The sequence below is a fragment of the Oryctolagus cuniculus genome, chromosome 11 (assembly GCF_964237555.1).
Source record: "Oryctolagus cuniculus chromosome 11, mOryCun1.1, whole genome shotgun sequence".
Taxonomy (NCBI): Eukaryota; Metazoa; Chordata; class Mammalia; order Lagomorpha; family Leporidae; genus Oryctolagus; species Oryctolagus cuniculus.
Genome location: NC_091442.1, coordinates 48,485,604 through 48,502,417, shown reverse-complemented (window position 1 = coordinate 48,502,417; position 16,814 = coordinate 48,485,604). Strand labels below are relative to the sequence as shown.

General features: G+C 43.9%; 1 protein-coding gene and 1 pseudogene across 5 annotated transcripts in view; both read right to left on the bottom strand.

The window, feature by feature from the left end:
* LOC127487786 (solute carrier family 53 member 1-like) overlaps window positions 1–16,814 on the bottom strand; it is a 147,879-nt gene that overhangs the window by 100,338 nt on the left and 30,727 nt on the right. The gene's annotated exons all lie outside the window — the stretch shown is intronic.
* On the bottom strand, window positions 12,528–14,952 carry LOC100344951 (folliculin-interacting protein 2 pseudogene; annotated as a pseudogene).

The window sequence follows — 16,814 nt, the reverse complement described above, 5'->3', positions numbered from 1 at the left end:
CCACCAAACCAGTAGAGTACTTCCATTCTTACTAAGGAAAATGTAAATGAGAAAATATAAAAATGAGAGCTATTATGCACTGAATGTGTCAACCATTTAACAGTGAAATGTACTAAAGAGTTCTGAGTTGATTATCCTAGAGCTGCCGCCACACTGTGACTGGATTTTGGTGTGATAGGTCAGCTGTCCCCAAAAGTCTATTCAGTAGCTGCCAAGAAATGGGCAGGGTGCTACTAGTTAAGGGACTGGCTTCTGTTCTTGGAAACTTCATCATTTGAAAATTATTGCTAGAATCCTTGGAAAAAATGGCAGTATGCCGAGACATTTCTTAGAAAAGAATATAAATTTAAGGTAGAAATGCTTGGTGTTCTAGGAAAATTCCAAGTATCAATAACTTCCAATTTTTAAATTTTATGCCAACAAACTGTCTTCATTTAATGATGTATTTCTGTGTCCTTGGGTTATAAGGTTTCCTTTATATAGGAAATACACACACACACAAACACACATATTGGGAGATGAAGAGGATCCTTGTGTAATCCAATAAAAAAGAGTAGGCTATATAAAATCTACCTACAGTGTGGTCATTTGGCAAACTGAAAAAAAAAAAAAACAACTAGCTGAGGATTTAGAAAAATCAATAAAAATTGAGAAAGAAAGTTGTAGCCTGAATAAGTGACCCACATGGAGACGGGTTTCCTCTTTCTCCCTCACCCACTCACATTGCTCCCTCCACCTCTCAACCCCTGGCTTCCCTCCTCTTCCTCCAAACCCCCAGTCATGGGGTCAATAGCTAAAACCCAAACAGGATGTCCAAATTTCTGGCCCAAAGGACATGAAAAAGGACACTAAGGGTTCTGCCATGAGATGCCCAGCCATTTGGCTCAAGGTTCTTTCTGGGTGTGTCCTGAGAATGTTTCTGGGTGATTTATATTTGAATCAGTGAACTGAGTAAAGAAGACTGCTCCTACCAACGCAGGGGTTGGGGGCACCCAATCCACAGAAGTCCCAGATGGAACCAAAGGCAGAGGAAGGGAAATTCGCTCTTCTGGCTGTCCTCCTTTGCTCTCCACCAGACTCGGCTGCTGTACCATTGGCCCACCTGAGTCTCCGGCTTGCTGAGCTTGCTGGTTACAGACCTGGGGGAATTTTCTGAACACCAAAACCCAGGAATGACTTCACTGGGCCTGTGGAGGCACCGATCCACAGAAGCAATTGTTTTGTTTATTAGGTACTCCATGAGACTAAATGGAGCAATTGCCACCTCTCTAATGAAAAGCAGAGCTTCTCAATGTTTCTACCTTGCTTGGGTCTCATTAGTTTAAGTGCCTGTATTAAATATGCACATGTAGGTCTATCACAATATTCCAAGGAGGCTCTGAATCATTGGACGCACTGCAGATCCCCCTGGTGGCATTGCTTGGAGTAGGCAGCACCTAAGAATGGCAGCTGAGGGAATGCCATCGTGTCCTCCCGCTGGGTGTGCATTCATTCAATTTCCCAGCAGCAGAATGGGAACTGAATGGCACATCACTGGGCTTTGCTCCTAGCATTTTAGAAGATCAGCAAGCTTTAGTGTGCTGGCACTCACATATTTTTCTAGAACTGGATTGAAGTGTAAAAGGAAAAAGTCTTGCCCTCAACATTTAAAGGACTTTCAAATACTACATCACAGATTTCAGTTCTAAAAACATCATTTTCCAAACTTGATGTGACTGTCATAGTTTGTAATTCATGTGACTCCAATTTCCATGGCTGTGCCATGACCAACTCCAACAATAATCTCTGTTAACAATGAGCATCAATGTGCAACTCAGTCTTTCCATTTACAGCTGATTCTATCATTCACCAGTCTGCAAACTTTGTAAGGAATTTAATCTCTTTTGCCACTGTTTCCTTAGAGTATTGACTATCAATTCATATAAAACAATTTGGTCAGTGACTGGTATATAAGAAATACTTCATAAACTTTATTCATTCTAATTGTTTCGAGCTAAGCAGTTTCAATGCACCACCTCAACCTGAAAATACAAATCGAATTGCAGAAAAAGAACTAGCTTTAATTTTAGGATAGAAAAAACTACTCAGAGGGAATGACTTTATTCACTAAGACCCATTTCGTCTCTATCTCTGTTTAATATGAGAAAATGCATGTACTATTACTGAATTCAGAAGTGATGGAAACTCATGAAAGATAACAGAGCTTTTGTGTAGACTGATCTGGTTAGCTGCTTTCTTAAGTCTTTTTTACAGACTCTTTTGTTCATATATTTATTTGAAAGGCAGAGCAACAGAGAGGTAGGGTGAGACAAAGAAAGAGATCATCTATTGGCTGACACTTCCCAAATGGCCCCAACAGCCAGGTCTGGGCCCAGCCCAAGTCATCTCCAGCAGTGGCTTCACTGCTGCAATACAATGCTGGCTCCAACAAGCGATTTCTCATAGGTCCTAGAGTGACAGAGACAAAGAGAGACATACAGAGAGACATCTCCCATCCACTAATTCACTCCCCAAATGCCTGGAACAGCCAGGCTGGGCCAAACTGAAGCCAGGAGCTAGGAACTCAGTCTGGGTATCTTATAAGAGGAGCTGGGGCCCAACCATTTGAACCACCACCTGCTGCACCCCAGGGTATGCAGTAGCAGAAAACTGGGATTGGGAGCAAACCTAGGACTCAAACCCAGGCAGCAGAATATGGGATGCAGGCATCCCAAGCAAAGTCTTAATCACTGTGGCAAACACCCACTCCTTGAACTTTTCATTAGTACAGAAATATTTAAAGACCTGTCTTTGACCATGCATTTAAATAAAACAGAATTCCACTTCAAACGGCTTTAATACTCAATTTTGAAATTTAAATTAAGTAAATTTCTTGTATGTACATAGAACATTGAGTAATTGATTTTTTCTTTTTTTAAATATTCTTTTTCCATTTTTAAAAATTTTATTTAGGGCACACAAATTTCATGTATTTCCTATATACAGATCACAAGCATAATGATATTTCCTAACCTGCCCTTCCTCCCTGCAATGTACCCACCCTTCTTCCTCCTCCCTCTCCTATTTCCACACTTTATTTTTTTATAAAGATGTATTTTCAGTTAACCTTATCGTCATAAGATTAACCCTGGGGCCAGTGCTGTGGTGTAGCAGGTAATGCCACTGCCTGCTGTACAGGCAATCCATATGGGCACCGGTTCAAGTCTCAGCTGCTCCACTTCCGATCCAGCTCTCTAATATAGCCTGGGAAAGCAGTGGAAGAACGGCCCAAGTCCTTGGGCCATTGAACCCGTGTCGGAAGACCTGGAGGAGGCTCCTGGCTTCTGATTGGAATAGTGCTGGCAGTTGTGGCCAACTGGGGAGTGAACCAGTAGGTGGAAAACCTCTCTCTCTCTCTGCCCCTCCTGTATCTGTGTGTAACTCTGATATTCAAATAAATAAATAAATCTGTTAAAAATCATTGCATCTCACTTGATAAAGTGCAACACCCTTTCAAGATGAAAACTCTAAACAAATTCGGTCTAGCAGGAACATTCCTCAAAAAATCAAGGCAATTTATGACAAACCCATGGCCAGCATCATACTGAATGTGGAAAAGTTGGAAGCATTTCCACTGAGATCTGGTACCCGACAGCGATGCCTATTCTCATCATTGCTATTCAATATAGTACTGAAAATTTTAGCCAGAGCCATTAGGCAAGAAACAGAAATCAAAGGGATACAAATTTGGAAGGAAGAAGTCAAACTATCCCTCTTTGCAGACAATATGATTCTTTATTTAGAGGATTCCAAGAACTCCACTAAGAGACTATTGGAACTCATAGGAGAGTTTGGTAAAACAGCAGATTATAAAATCAACACACAAAAAATCAACAGCCTTTGTATACACAGACAATGCCATGGCTGAGAAAGAACTTCTAAAATCAATAGCGTTCAGAACAGCTACAAAAATATGAAATATCTTGGAATAAATTTAACCAAGGTGGTCAAAGATCTCTATGACGAGAATTACACAACTCTAAAGAAAGAAATAGAAAAAGATATAATAGATGGAAAAAAATTTCATGTTCATGGATTGGAAGAGTCAATATTGTCAAAATGCCCAGTCTTCCAAAAGCAACTTACAGATTCAATGCGATACCAAATAAATACCAAAGACGTTCTACTTAGACGTGGCAAAATTGATGCTGAAATTCATATGGAGGCACGGGAAACCTCAAATAGCTAAAGCAACCGTATATAACAAAAACAGAGCTGTAGGCATCACAATATCAGATTTCAAGACATACTACAGGGCAGTTAAAATCAAAACAGTCTGGTGCTAGTACAAAACAGATGCATAGACCAATGTAACAGAATAGAAACACCAGAAATCAATCCAAACATCTACAACCAACTTATTTTTGATCAAGGAGCTAAATCCAATTCCTGGAGCAAGGACAACCTATTCCAAAATGGTGCTGGGGAAAATGGTTTACCACAAGCAGAAGTATGAAGCAAGACCCCTATCTTACACCTTACACATTTAACATGGATTAAACATCTAAATCTAAGACCTGCCACCATTAAATTATTAGAGAACATTGGAGAAACCCTGCAAGATATTGGCACAGGCAAACACATCTTGGGAAAGATCCCAGAGGCACAGGCAGCCAAAGACAAAATTATCAACTGGGATGACATCAAATTGAGAAGTTTCTGTACCAACAGAATGGGAGAAAATGTTTGCAAATTATGCAGCTAATAAAGAATTAATCACCAGGATCTACATTGCATTCAAGAAACTCCACCACAACAAAACAAACAACCCATTTAAGAGATGGGCCAAGCACCTAAACAGACAGTTTTCAAAAGAGGAAATCCAGATAGCCAACAGACACATGAAAAAATGTTCAGGATCACTAGCCATCAGAGACATGCAAATCAAAACTACAATGAAGGTTTCACCACACCCCGGTTAGAATGCCTTACATACAGAAATCAACTAACAACAGATGCTGGCGAGGATGTGGGGGAAAAAGGCACACAAATCCACTGTTGGTGAGAATGCAAACTGGTGAAGCCACTATGGAAGACAGTTTGGAGGTACCTCAGAAATCTGAATATAGCCCTACCACAGGACCCAGCCATTCCACTCTTCACAATATGCCCAAGGGAAGTTAAATTGGCAAATAAAAGAGCTGTCTGCACCTCAATGTTTATTACAGTTCAATTCACAAGACCTAAGGCATGGAGTCAACCTAAATGCCCATCAACAGAAGACTGGATAAAGAAATTATGGGATATGTACTCTATGGAATACTACACAGCGGTTAAAAATGAAATCTGGTCATTTGCAACAAAATGGAGGAATGGAAAACATCATGCTTGAGTGAAATAAGCCAGTCCCAAAGAGACAAATATCATATGTTCTCCGGGATCTGTAACAACTAACTGAGCAACTAAAAGGAAACCTGTAGAAGTGAAACTGACACTGTGAGAAGCAATGACTTGATCAGCCTTTATCCTGTCAAGGAACAGCTTACCATTTTATTCTTTTTAGTATTTTCTTTTTCTACTTAATACTATTCGTTGAAGTTTTTACTTAACACAGAATTATTCTTGGGTGTTTAAATTTAACTGAAAATTGATCTCTGTTAAAAATAAGAGTGGAAATAAGAGAGGAAGGAGATGTACAATTTGGCACACGTTCCCTAGGACTTACTCCTATGGTAAAGCTAAAAATGTGCCATAGGACTCCAAATCCCATTAAGTTGACAGGTCCCATTGCCATCTTCTTAGTTAAAGTGATCAGTTTAAGTTCATAACTGATCATAAAGATTCAATTAAGTGTCAGAGAGATCACATAAATAAGACCAAGTGTCTGCTAAGAATAATTGATAGAATTTAAAAGGAAAGAACAATCCAACATGGGAAGCAGGATACACAGCAGACTCATCGAATGACAAGTGTCCTAAACAGCACTCCAGCCTCAGAATCAGCCCTTAAGGCATCTAGATCTGGTAAAAAGCCCATGAGAGTTTCTCAGGCATTGAAAGCCAAAACACTCTGGCAAAAAATGACCTACATGAAAGATCTCTGTGAGTGAGAACTCAGTGGAAAGAATGGGCCATCAAAGAAGGAGGTACCTTGCTCTAAAGGGAGGAGAGAACTCTGACTTTGATCATGGCCTTGTCTAAATAATGTCAGAGTTTGTGGACTTAAGAGGCTTCCAAGCTTGGCAGGTCATGACAGGAGCCTCAGGTGATCAGTGACGTCATAAATAAGAGTGTCAATTGTTAAATCAACAACAGCAGTCACTGTGCCCTTATTCCCCATGTAGGACCTCTGTCCTTAATGTGTTGTACTATGAGAATTAATGGTAAAACTAGTCTTCAAACAGTACTTTATACTTTATTGTCTGTGTGGGTGCAAACTGTTGAAGTCTTTACTTAGTATAGAGTTGATCTTCTGTGTATAAAGATAATTAAAAATGAATCTTAATGAAGAATGGGATGGGAGAGGGAGTAGGAGGTGAGATGTTCAGGGATGAGAGGGCGGGTATGGGGGGAAGAACCGCTATAATCCAGAAGTTGTACTTTGGAAATTTATATTTATTAAATAAATCTTTCTATAAAAAACTGCATCTCAAAGTGTCAATTTCACTCATATAGATTATCTTTCAGGTACTCTATTAATTGCTAGAGATCAGGGAGATCATTTGGTATTTGTCGTTTTGGGACTGGCTCATTTCACTAAGTATAATGGTTTCCAGTTGCATCCATTTTGTCGCAAAAGACAGGATTTCATTTCGTATCACTGATTGGTGGGATTCCATATTGTCTATATCATAATTTCTTTATCTAATCTAGTTTTAACTTTCATAAGTACATGGTTTGTTTCCATGAGGAACAGCTGAATCTATTTGGAGAGCCAGGCTTACATCATGTGTCTGCTGTTCAACAATCACATGTGTTTTACGTTGGTTATGTGATCACCTATCTTGACAGAATATTCCAGTCTCCCTTGGTAAGCATGCTTCATAATCTGAGTGCTTTTAAATACTGATTCTACCTGAATTTATTTCTTAAATAATATTTATGAGAAGTAGAAAATATAGAAACATCAATACTTCTTAATCATAATTTTTCCAAAAAACATATTTAAATAAGTAACAACTGAACACTTCCCTGATCTGGCAATAGAAGCCAGTACTCTCTGAAGTACAGAGGTATCAACCAAATTCTAGCCAAAAATGTAAGAGCAGAATAGATAAGAAGCTCATTACATACAAAGGAGTATTGATATGACTACATAAAAATATGAAGGCCAGGAGACAGTGGAATATGTTCAAAGTGCTGAAGGAAAAGCCTGACAACCAAGGAAAAGCTTTCTTTCATAAGCCAGGGACAGATTAATCTGCTTCCATCACTGTCACAAAACACCTGAGGCTGGCTACCCCATAAAGTAAACAGGGTTATGTAACTCATCAGTTTGGAAGCTTGGAGTTCAAGACCAGGAAGATCCACTGATCTGACCCCTACAGAGGTCCCCATTCGACACTCACATCACGGCAGCAGCATATGCAAGAGGGAGCAGTCACATGGTGAGAAGGGGAGCCAGAGCAGGGGCAGCCTCTCTCATGAACTACCTGGACCCCATGGAAACTCTGAATCCCTTCTCAGGGCAGCACTCTCAGTAACTTAATTATCTGGCATCAGGCCCCACTTCTTCAGAGTCACACCCCCTCCTCCAATTTTGCCACATCGAGATTCATGCCTCCAACACATGGGCCCTTGGGGTAACACTCAAACCATATCCAAACCAAAGCGAAGGGGAATTTTTAAAATTTCTCAGGCAACCTAAATCGAAAGGAGTCCATCGCCACTAGACCTGTCTTTCAAGGACTGCTGATGGGAGTTCTTTAAGCTGAAATAAAAGACCGTTACTTGATAACATGAAATATATGGCAGCACAGAACTTGATGGTACAAGTAAAACAGAATTCTAAGACTGAAATGATGATGTATACGACAACTTTATCCCTTAAACAAAAGTTAAAAGTCAAAACTATGAATAACAACTATAGCTATAATAAATCATAAGGGACACACATTACAAAATGTTATAAATTCTAACATCAAATACATAAAAACGTGAGGTGGAGTAAAAGTGTATAATTATTTGATGCAATCAATTTATTATCAGTTTTAAACAGGTTTTATATGTACAAGATGCACTGTGTCAGCCTGAAGGTAAACATGAATCAAAAATCTTTAGTGAAATTATAAAAGACTGTTAGAGGCTGGTGCCGCGGCTCACTAGGATAATCCTCTGCCTTGCAGCGCCAGCACACCGGGTTCTAGTCCCAGTCGGGGCGCCAGATTCTGTCCCGGTTGCCCCTCTTTCAGGCCAGCTCTCTGCTGTGGCCAGGGAGTGCAGTGGAGGATGACCCAAGCGCTTGGGCCCTGCACCCCATGGGAGACCAGGATAAGTACCTGGCTCCTGCCTTCGGATCAGTGCAGTGCGCCGGCTGCAGTGTGCCAGCTGCGGTGGCCATTGGAGGGTGAACCAACGGCAAAGGAAGTTCTTTCTCTCTGTCTCTCTCTCTCTCACTGTCCACTCTGCCTGTCAAAAAAAAAAGACTTTTAGAAAGGATTCAAAGCACACAAATACAGAAGGCCATCAAACCACAAGGGAAGAAGACAGCAAGGTGTGAAGAAAGAAATACTGTCTATAAAACAAGAAAATGACCAACAAAATGTAAGTAGTGAATCCTTGCCCATCAATAACTACCTGAGTATAGCTGGAATAAATTCTCCAATAGAAAGACCCAAAGTGCGTGAGTAGGTTTTCTTTGCACTTCTATCAATAGACAGATGAACAGGCAAAAATCAACAAAGAAACAACAAAGCAAAGCTATACCATTGGCCAAATGGATCCAATTGATACCTATAGAACATTTCATCCCAAAACCACAGAACACACATTCTTTTTATCAGTGCATGGAACATTCTCTAGGATAGACTATATACCAGGCCATCAAACAAGTCTGAACAAATTCAAAACAATGAAAATCATACCATGAATCTTTTCTGACAACAATGGAATGAAGTTGGAAATGAACATAGTAAGAAAGTCAGGAAAATACAGAAACACATAGAGACCGATCAGCATGCTCCTGAATGAACAGTGAATCATAGAAGAAATCAAAAAGATAAATTAAAAAAGTTCCTTGAAACAAAGGAAGATGACAACACAACATATCAAAATTTATGAAATGTATGAAAGTAGATCTTTGTAGAATTTAAGAGTGGGAAAAGAACAGAGAGGAGGATAAAGGGTGGGAGCATGGGCAGGAAGGGGGGCAGAATGGGAGGTATCACTATATCTGTATATATCTCTACATGAAATACAGGAAACTTGTATAACTTAAATGACATTTTAAAACAGAAAAAAGAAAAAAAAATAATGCCAACATCTCCCAAAATTTCTTGAAAAACTTTCACCTACACATCGAAGAAGTTCAACAAACTCCAAGTAGGATAAACCCTGAGATCAACATCACGATAGTTAAATCATAGTTAACTTGTCAAACTAAAGGATTCCTGAAAGTGATGAAACAATGGCGCATCAACATCAACATCAACATCAAAGGATCCTCAACCATGGTAGCAGATGACTTTTCAGCAGAAACCATGGAGACTAGGAAGCAGTGGGATGACATTGTCAGGTACTGTAAGGGAAAGACTCTCAACCAGGAATTCTATACCCCCTCCCTTCAAACAACAGCCTTTCCAAAAATGAGAGGGATGGAGTAAAACAAACCCTCACTCATTCCTGATGAGAATGACAATAGCACAGCTATTTTAGAAGATAGGTTGGCAGTTTTAATAAAGCTGAAAATAATCTCAACATAACATCTTGCAGAGAGGGGTGAGCATTTGGTCTAGTGGTGCAGATGCTGGTTAGGGCACCTGTGTCCCATATCTGGGTGCCTGGATTCAAAACCTACCATTGTCATCTAACCGGCTTCCCAATACATATCTCCCCTGTGAAGCGGTGTTGATGTCTGAAGCACATGGACTCTGTCCTTACACCTTTGGACTCAGCCCACCCCAGCTGCAGGGGGAATCTGGGGAGTGATCTAGCAAAAGAGAGCTCACTCTCTCTCCCTCTTTCTGTCTTTCCTGATCTGTTTCTCCATCTCTCTCTCCCTCTCTCTGCTCTCTCTCTCTCCCTCCCTCTTGCATCTCACAAACATAAAATATAATCTAACGGTGACATTCCTGTGCATTATGTCTACACATGTAACTGTTTATGAATGTTTTTAGCATCTGTATTTGCCCAATATTGCAAACAACCAAGTTGTTCTTTAAATATATAAATGGAAAAACAAAAAGATGTGATGTATTTACACAGTAAATTTTTTTTAAATAAAAAGAAACAAACTACTCTGCCACATAAAGGCATGGAGTTAAATGGATATTGTTAAGTGAAACAAAAGCCAATTTCGAATTATATATTATATCTTATCTAATTATATGAGATTCTGCAAAAGGCAGAACTATAACGACAGTAGAAAGATCAGTAGTTTCCAGAAGTTTCGGGGAGGAGGAGGGCTGAATGGATGAAGCACAGGGCAAGTTTTAGGGCAGTGCACTTTTGTGCCTAATCCTAAATTTGTGGAGATATAACATTATGCATTTGTCAAAACCCACTGAATGTTAGAGCAAAGCAAGTCAACACTAATATATGTAAATCAAGTGATTATTTAGGCAGTTTGTGGAATGCCAGCATGAAAGGCAACAAGTGAAAAAACACTGTAACCATATTACAAATGTATGAAATGACTTCATTGAGAAGGATGGGGAAAAGACGTCAACACAAGTAACTCTGGAAAGGACTGAAGTCTGTGGCAGTCAAGGCAAAGGAAACTGCCAAACACGTTGCTCTAGTTAATAATGTTTTCTAGGATGATGCGGGTTCTATATTCTCTTTTTCTTTAAATTCAAAAGGCTTATTGCAAGTAATGCCACAGAGAAATGAATCAGAATATTACATGAAGAAGTTCTCAGTTTCCCATACATCGACACTGGTATCCATTGAACTGATCAAGAGTATACCGTCCCATCCATTTCTGTCCTTGGGGCTTGAATAATAACAAATCCCCAAATTGTCTCCATTTCCAAACACCATTTAAATTTAGCTATATGTCTATGTTGCTTCCAAGATTTATGGTTGAACAAATTTTGACATCTAAAAATTAACATTTGGAGGTGGGTAGCTGTTTGATTTATGAAAAAAAATTAAAATATTCTCTCTCAAAAGCCCAGTTTAAAAAATGGCTCACATTAATCAAGAGAAGCGGGCCGGCGCCACAGCTTACTAGGCTAATCCTCTGCCTTGCGGCGCCGGCACACAGGGTTCTAGTCCCGGTCGGGGCACCGGATTCTGTCCCGGTTGCCCCTCTTCCAGGCCAGCTCTCTGCTGTGGCCAGGGAGTGCAGTGGAGGATGGCCCAAGTCCTTGGGCCCTGCACCCCATGGGAGACCAGGATAAGCACCTGGCTCCTGCCTTCGGATCAGCGCGCCGGCCGCGGTGGCCATTGGAGGGTGAACCAACAGCAAAGGAAGACCTTTCTCTCTCTCTCTCTCTCTCACTGTCCACTCTGCCTGTCAAAAAATAAAAATAAATAAATAAATAAATAAAATCAATAGAAGCTAAAGACTTTATTAATTTGATGGTGAAAGCATGCATGAACAAACTATTCCTCAAAGTAGACCTTAGTGAAAAACAGACATTTACAAAAAATTGGGGCTTACTTTTTCTTTCTTTTTTTTTTTTAAATGTACAACCAACTCTAGTTAAGAACCTAAAAAGCTACATACTGAATTGTTATAAAATCTCAGGATCTAATTTTAAGAGCCCAAGCAGTGGTTTAATATCATTTAGCAAGTAGGGATTTTTCCTCCCTCCAAAGGTTAATTTTCAAAAAAATATGGTTACGTTTAAAAAGTTGCAGTGTGTGAACAGCAGTTCCATGGGAAGTGAGATTATAGTTGCTGTCATTAAAAAACAGCACACTTCAGAAAAATGGATTGACGCCTGTACAAAAAGCTATTTAACACTGATAAAAAATAAAATACTTTGGAATTATGCACACGTATGGAAGCCACATTTTAACCTTTTCTCATTGTCATGGTTAAAATGTACACAATTACCTTACAGTCATATCACTTATCAATTTATTAAAAATAAAACTGCAACATGCTAGAAAGAGGTCCGTCACAGGGACATGGGCACACATCTGCAGGCCCAGGGAGGCCGGAGTCCTGCTGCACAGCCAGGTTTGGAACAGGCACTACCACGGTCCTTGCCTGTCTTCCAAATACAAGCCCAGGGTCGTCCCCGTGCTCTCCTTCTGGTTGCTGCTGCACTGTCAGGAGGGGAGAGCGAGTCGACGGCGTGGCCAGGACCCCAGCAGCAGTATCTGCTGTGGCATCAGTTCTGATGCCTCCATCCTCCGCAAAACCCCGGCCTGCATGCCCTACAGCTCCCCAACAACAGCCAGTCTGAGCACGTGGGCACTGTCCCCAGGGCCAGGTCTGGAGGAGCATCTGGAAACCTGCTGGTCCTCAGCCCCCAGGGGACCCCTCGCTGCCTTTGGGTGCTGTGCACAGGCCCTCAGCCACTCCTCAATTTTTTTGGTTCAGCTTTCCATGCCAGACTCTGGTGACACAGAGCGTCCAATGTGGAAAGTGACCTTCTCCCAGGAGGCTTCTGCCAGAAATGTCCATCAGGGCAAGGCCTGGCTGCTGAGCGGTCCGGTCCTTTCTCAGGCAGCTCCCCTCGGGCCTCCTTATTGGCACCTGTTGATCTGCCCTCATGCCTATCCCTGGAGCCTCACAGTGGGACAGGAGTAAGGAGTAACCCCATGGAGCCTGCTTCTTACTTTCTTCAGCTCTGCAAAATGCACCCTGATGCTTCCAGGCACTGTCTACTGCCGGCTCTGGTGGCCCCACGCCACAGGACTTGAACTCTGCTCTGGCCTCTTGCATGTCTCTGTCAGGTCTGGGACAGGGACTCTCCCATCCATGCCCTCTAGGGTCTCCGCTAACTCTGCAGGCCGGGGTTCCTTCTCTGCCATGGCTGGGAGCACGAGAGAAGGCTCATTTCTCACAGCGACCACCATGGATTCCGACTCCTCCACTTGTGCCTTCTCCAGGGCAGTGATGATCTGGTTCCTGTTTACAACCCAGTTGCTCTCGCTGTGAGCCACACTCTAGGTCAGCTTATCCTCCCGTAGCTCAGAGTACTGGAGAACGTAGGTCAGGAAGTACCAGATGCACTGCACCCAATCATTCTGCTCCCCCGCACCTCTCAATGTGCATGTTAGCCTCACTGGAGAGCCTGTGGCTCCGCTAACATCACCAAGCTGCATCCAAGAGGACTGTAGGGATGTTTTTTGGCCAGCAAGTTCACCAACTGAGAAGTGTGTTTCTCTGAGAAGGCTTTCATAGGAGGACGGTCAATGGGCATGACAGTCAGGACCCAGGCCAGGTGGGAGGTTGACCCTGCAGTCAGTAAGGCAGCAAACACCTGGTTCCTGTGCTCTGATCTATCAGCAGTGTAAACTCCTTGAGAAAGCACTGGCAGAGCTGGGTTTTTCCAAAGTGCTGGACATCATGGTAAGCCACACAGTTTCAGCTATCCCTGGAACAGAATGAACTTTGAGATAGTCCTTCTGAATGCTCCCAGAGCTTGGACCTGCAGAGTGGACTCTGCTATCTCCCTCCAGCAGATGATGGCCTTTCCAACTGCACTCTTGAGCCTGCTCATGAGAGTCAAACAGGGGAAATGAGAGAAAAAGAAGTCCTGGAAGTTCCTTTGTGCTTCGTCTCTCTCACACAAGGAAACGGCGATGCTCATGGCAACTTTCCTCCTCCTAACCATGGCCGGCTAGAACCGCAGGTTTCTTCAGCCAAGCTGCATGTCTCAGCAGTTGACCTCCTGGGAGTGATGCTGCTACCAGACGTTTCGTCTGACTTTGGAGCCAGAGGCAGTGTAGCTGCTGGAGGACGACATAAAGGAGCCCAGGCATGGGAAGGGCGTGGTCGAAAGGCTGCTCAGGGAGGCTGGTGGAGCTACACCCCCATCCCTGTCTCCATTCTGCCCGTGGCCCCCTGTATAGAAAGGTGTGCAGGGAGCTGCAGAGAAAGATGCTCTCCTGGTGAGCTGGAGGGGTCCTCCATCAGCTCCCCCTGCAGCAGACCTAGGTCACCTGCATTGTGCCCAGGACCCACACAATTCTGATGTGTGTTCAGTTTTCCCGAGTCAGGCTCTTGGTGGATGTGGTCCAGGCTGTCTTGCGCATCATCTGCATTTCCATGGAAGCTGCCCATCTAGCAGAGCAGACGGCACTGAGCATCAGTTGTGGAGGAGAAGGCGCACAGCGCATCTTTCAGGAGGGTCCTTTGGAATTCACTGCCACAGCGCCAAACTTCATTCCCCCAGCACACTGACACCCGAAGCTGGTCTTGTGTACGGTCCTCTGGGCTGCTCCCTGGCGTGTGCTAAAGACCCCGGAGGAGCCATGGCAAGAGCTGCTGCTGAGGCTGCCACTTCCCTCACAGTACCTGGCTGACTCCTTCACAGGGACAGCCTCTGTTCCCTGAGCTGCGGCCTCTTCAACCTTGAGCAGCTTTAGAACTGCACAAGGTACGGCTGCCCCTTCTTTCACAATCCGGGTAAACCAGCAGGCGAGTTTCATTCAGGTCAGACTCCGAGCATGACCAAGAGTGCCCGGGCTTCCAGGAGCCGGTAACATGACGGAGCCAGCCTGCCGCTGCCTGGCAGGCTGACAGTTCCCAGGTCATATATTCTCATACTGCACTATATGTACACTGGCATTAAACAGTTAATTAAATGGACTGAAGAAGTAACAAACAGATTTCTCACCACTGAAACGGGAGTTTACAGATCAGTTGGGGGGGGGGGGGGAAGCTGTAGTTCCATGGAAGTACCAGATGCACTGCACCCAATCATTCTGCTCCTTCTTGTTTAGAGCTCAAGACATCAGTGTGAACTCATGTTTAGTTTGTTTCACATAAATCCCGATGCTACATAGAGATATGCACAGGTGTGAACACAGGCCTGGGTTTGTACGTACATGTGTATTTCTTGGCTTTGTCAGCTCAAAGTGCCCAGAAGTAACACACCTCCCGCAGCACGCAGCACACCAATCACTTGACCTTGTCTTCTAACGTTAGTTATTCAGTTATGAAGATCCTTTGGGAAATGAATGATTCTAAGACTGGCACATGGAATATACAAGGTAAGCATGAAGCATCTGTAGTTCCAAAAGTAAAGGAGTGGTGAGAAGAAAAGCCTTCCCTAGAGTGACAGTATTGTCAAAGGGAAAACAGACAACTGAGGGAGCTTCCAGGTTACAGCTGGAACAATGTGAACAACAAAACAATTACATTACATTATAGTCCAGATCTGAAAAATATTTCCTTAAATCTCTAATGACTAAATTTCTCAATGGGGGACAATTGATTCTATAGACACAATGGAATATCACTCAGCCATAAAGAAGAATGAAATCCTCACATTTGCAGCAAAACACGTGACACTGAAGATAATCTTATTAAGTTAAATGAACCAGACAGCAGCAGTGGGTGGAGCAGGTGGCAGAAGAGACGGCGATGGATGTGGGAGCGTGAGGGGCTCCAGTCCCAGCTGCCCCAGGCCCCATGACCCGGACGCCACATGGCCACCTTCAGGCAGGAAGCCATGGAGGAACTATGAGATGGGGGATGGGCTGGGCAGCGGCCAGTTGGCCATAAGTGGAAGTGCAGGAGGAGGGCCCAGGGAGAGAGTCTTCCGCCAAGGTATCAGGAAGGGGCCCTTCCTCCAGCCATCGTGGGGTCAGCTGGGGGAGATGGAGTGGGAGGTGGGCGTCCTGCGGGGCATCCAGCATCCAGCATCACTGAGCTGCCTGATGGCTTCCAGCACAGGATGGGCGTGGTGATCATTCTGAGCTCTGTGACTTCCTGGCTGAGATGGAGATGCTGAAGGGGGACGAGACCATGCAGTTCTGCAAGTGGATCCTGGGCTGCATGCACCACCTGTACTCATGGCATTGCACACTCGGACCTCAAGCCCGATGACATCATATGCTAGACAAGCGTGCGCCCAGTCCAGGTCAAGCTCCTCAGCTTCAGCATGGCACACAGGATGGAGGCAGGGACCGAGTTTAAGAACCTCGTCTGCACCCAGAGCTCGTGGCTCCCGAGATTGTCAGCTATGCGCCCCTGGGCCTGGAGGCGGATGGTGGAGCATTGGTCTCATGACCAACACCCTCCTCAGCAGCCGTCCCCACTCTGGGGGAGACGAAGCAGGAGCCCCTGACCAGCATCTTGGCTGTGAACCAGGACTTCAGCGAGGAGGATTCCAGCAACACCAGCGAGCTGGCTGAGGGCTTCATCCATGGGTGCTCGTCATGGACCCCAAGAGGGGAAGAACCTCGCCCAGAGCCTGGGGAATTCCTGGGTCATGGTCATCCTGGGTGGACGTGCACAGGGAGATGGAGGCCACGAGCCCAAGCAGCTCCAGGAGGGCAGATCCAGTCCACTCCAGCAGGCTGCCCACAACAGCTGTCAGCTCCCAGCGCTTCTTCAAGGTGCTGCAGGAGGCAGTGGCCACCAAGGGCCTGCGAGAGCCGGAGCATGGCTGGCGCCTGTGCCAGAGCATGGGGAGGTGCTCAGGGCCATCTGAAAGAAGGAGGAGGCCTGGTAGGAGGAAGAGGAGGATGAGAGCATGGGCCAGGATC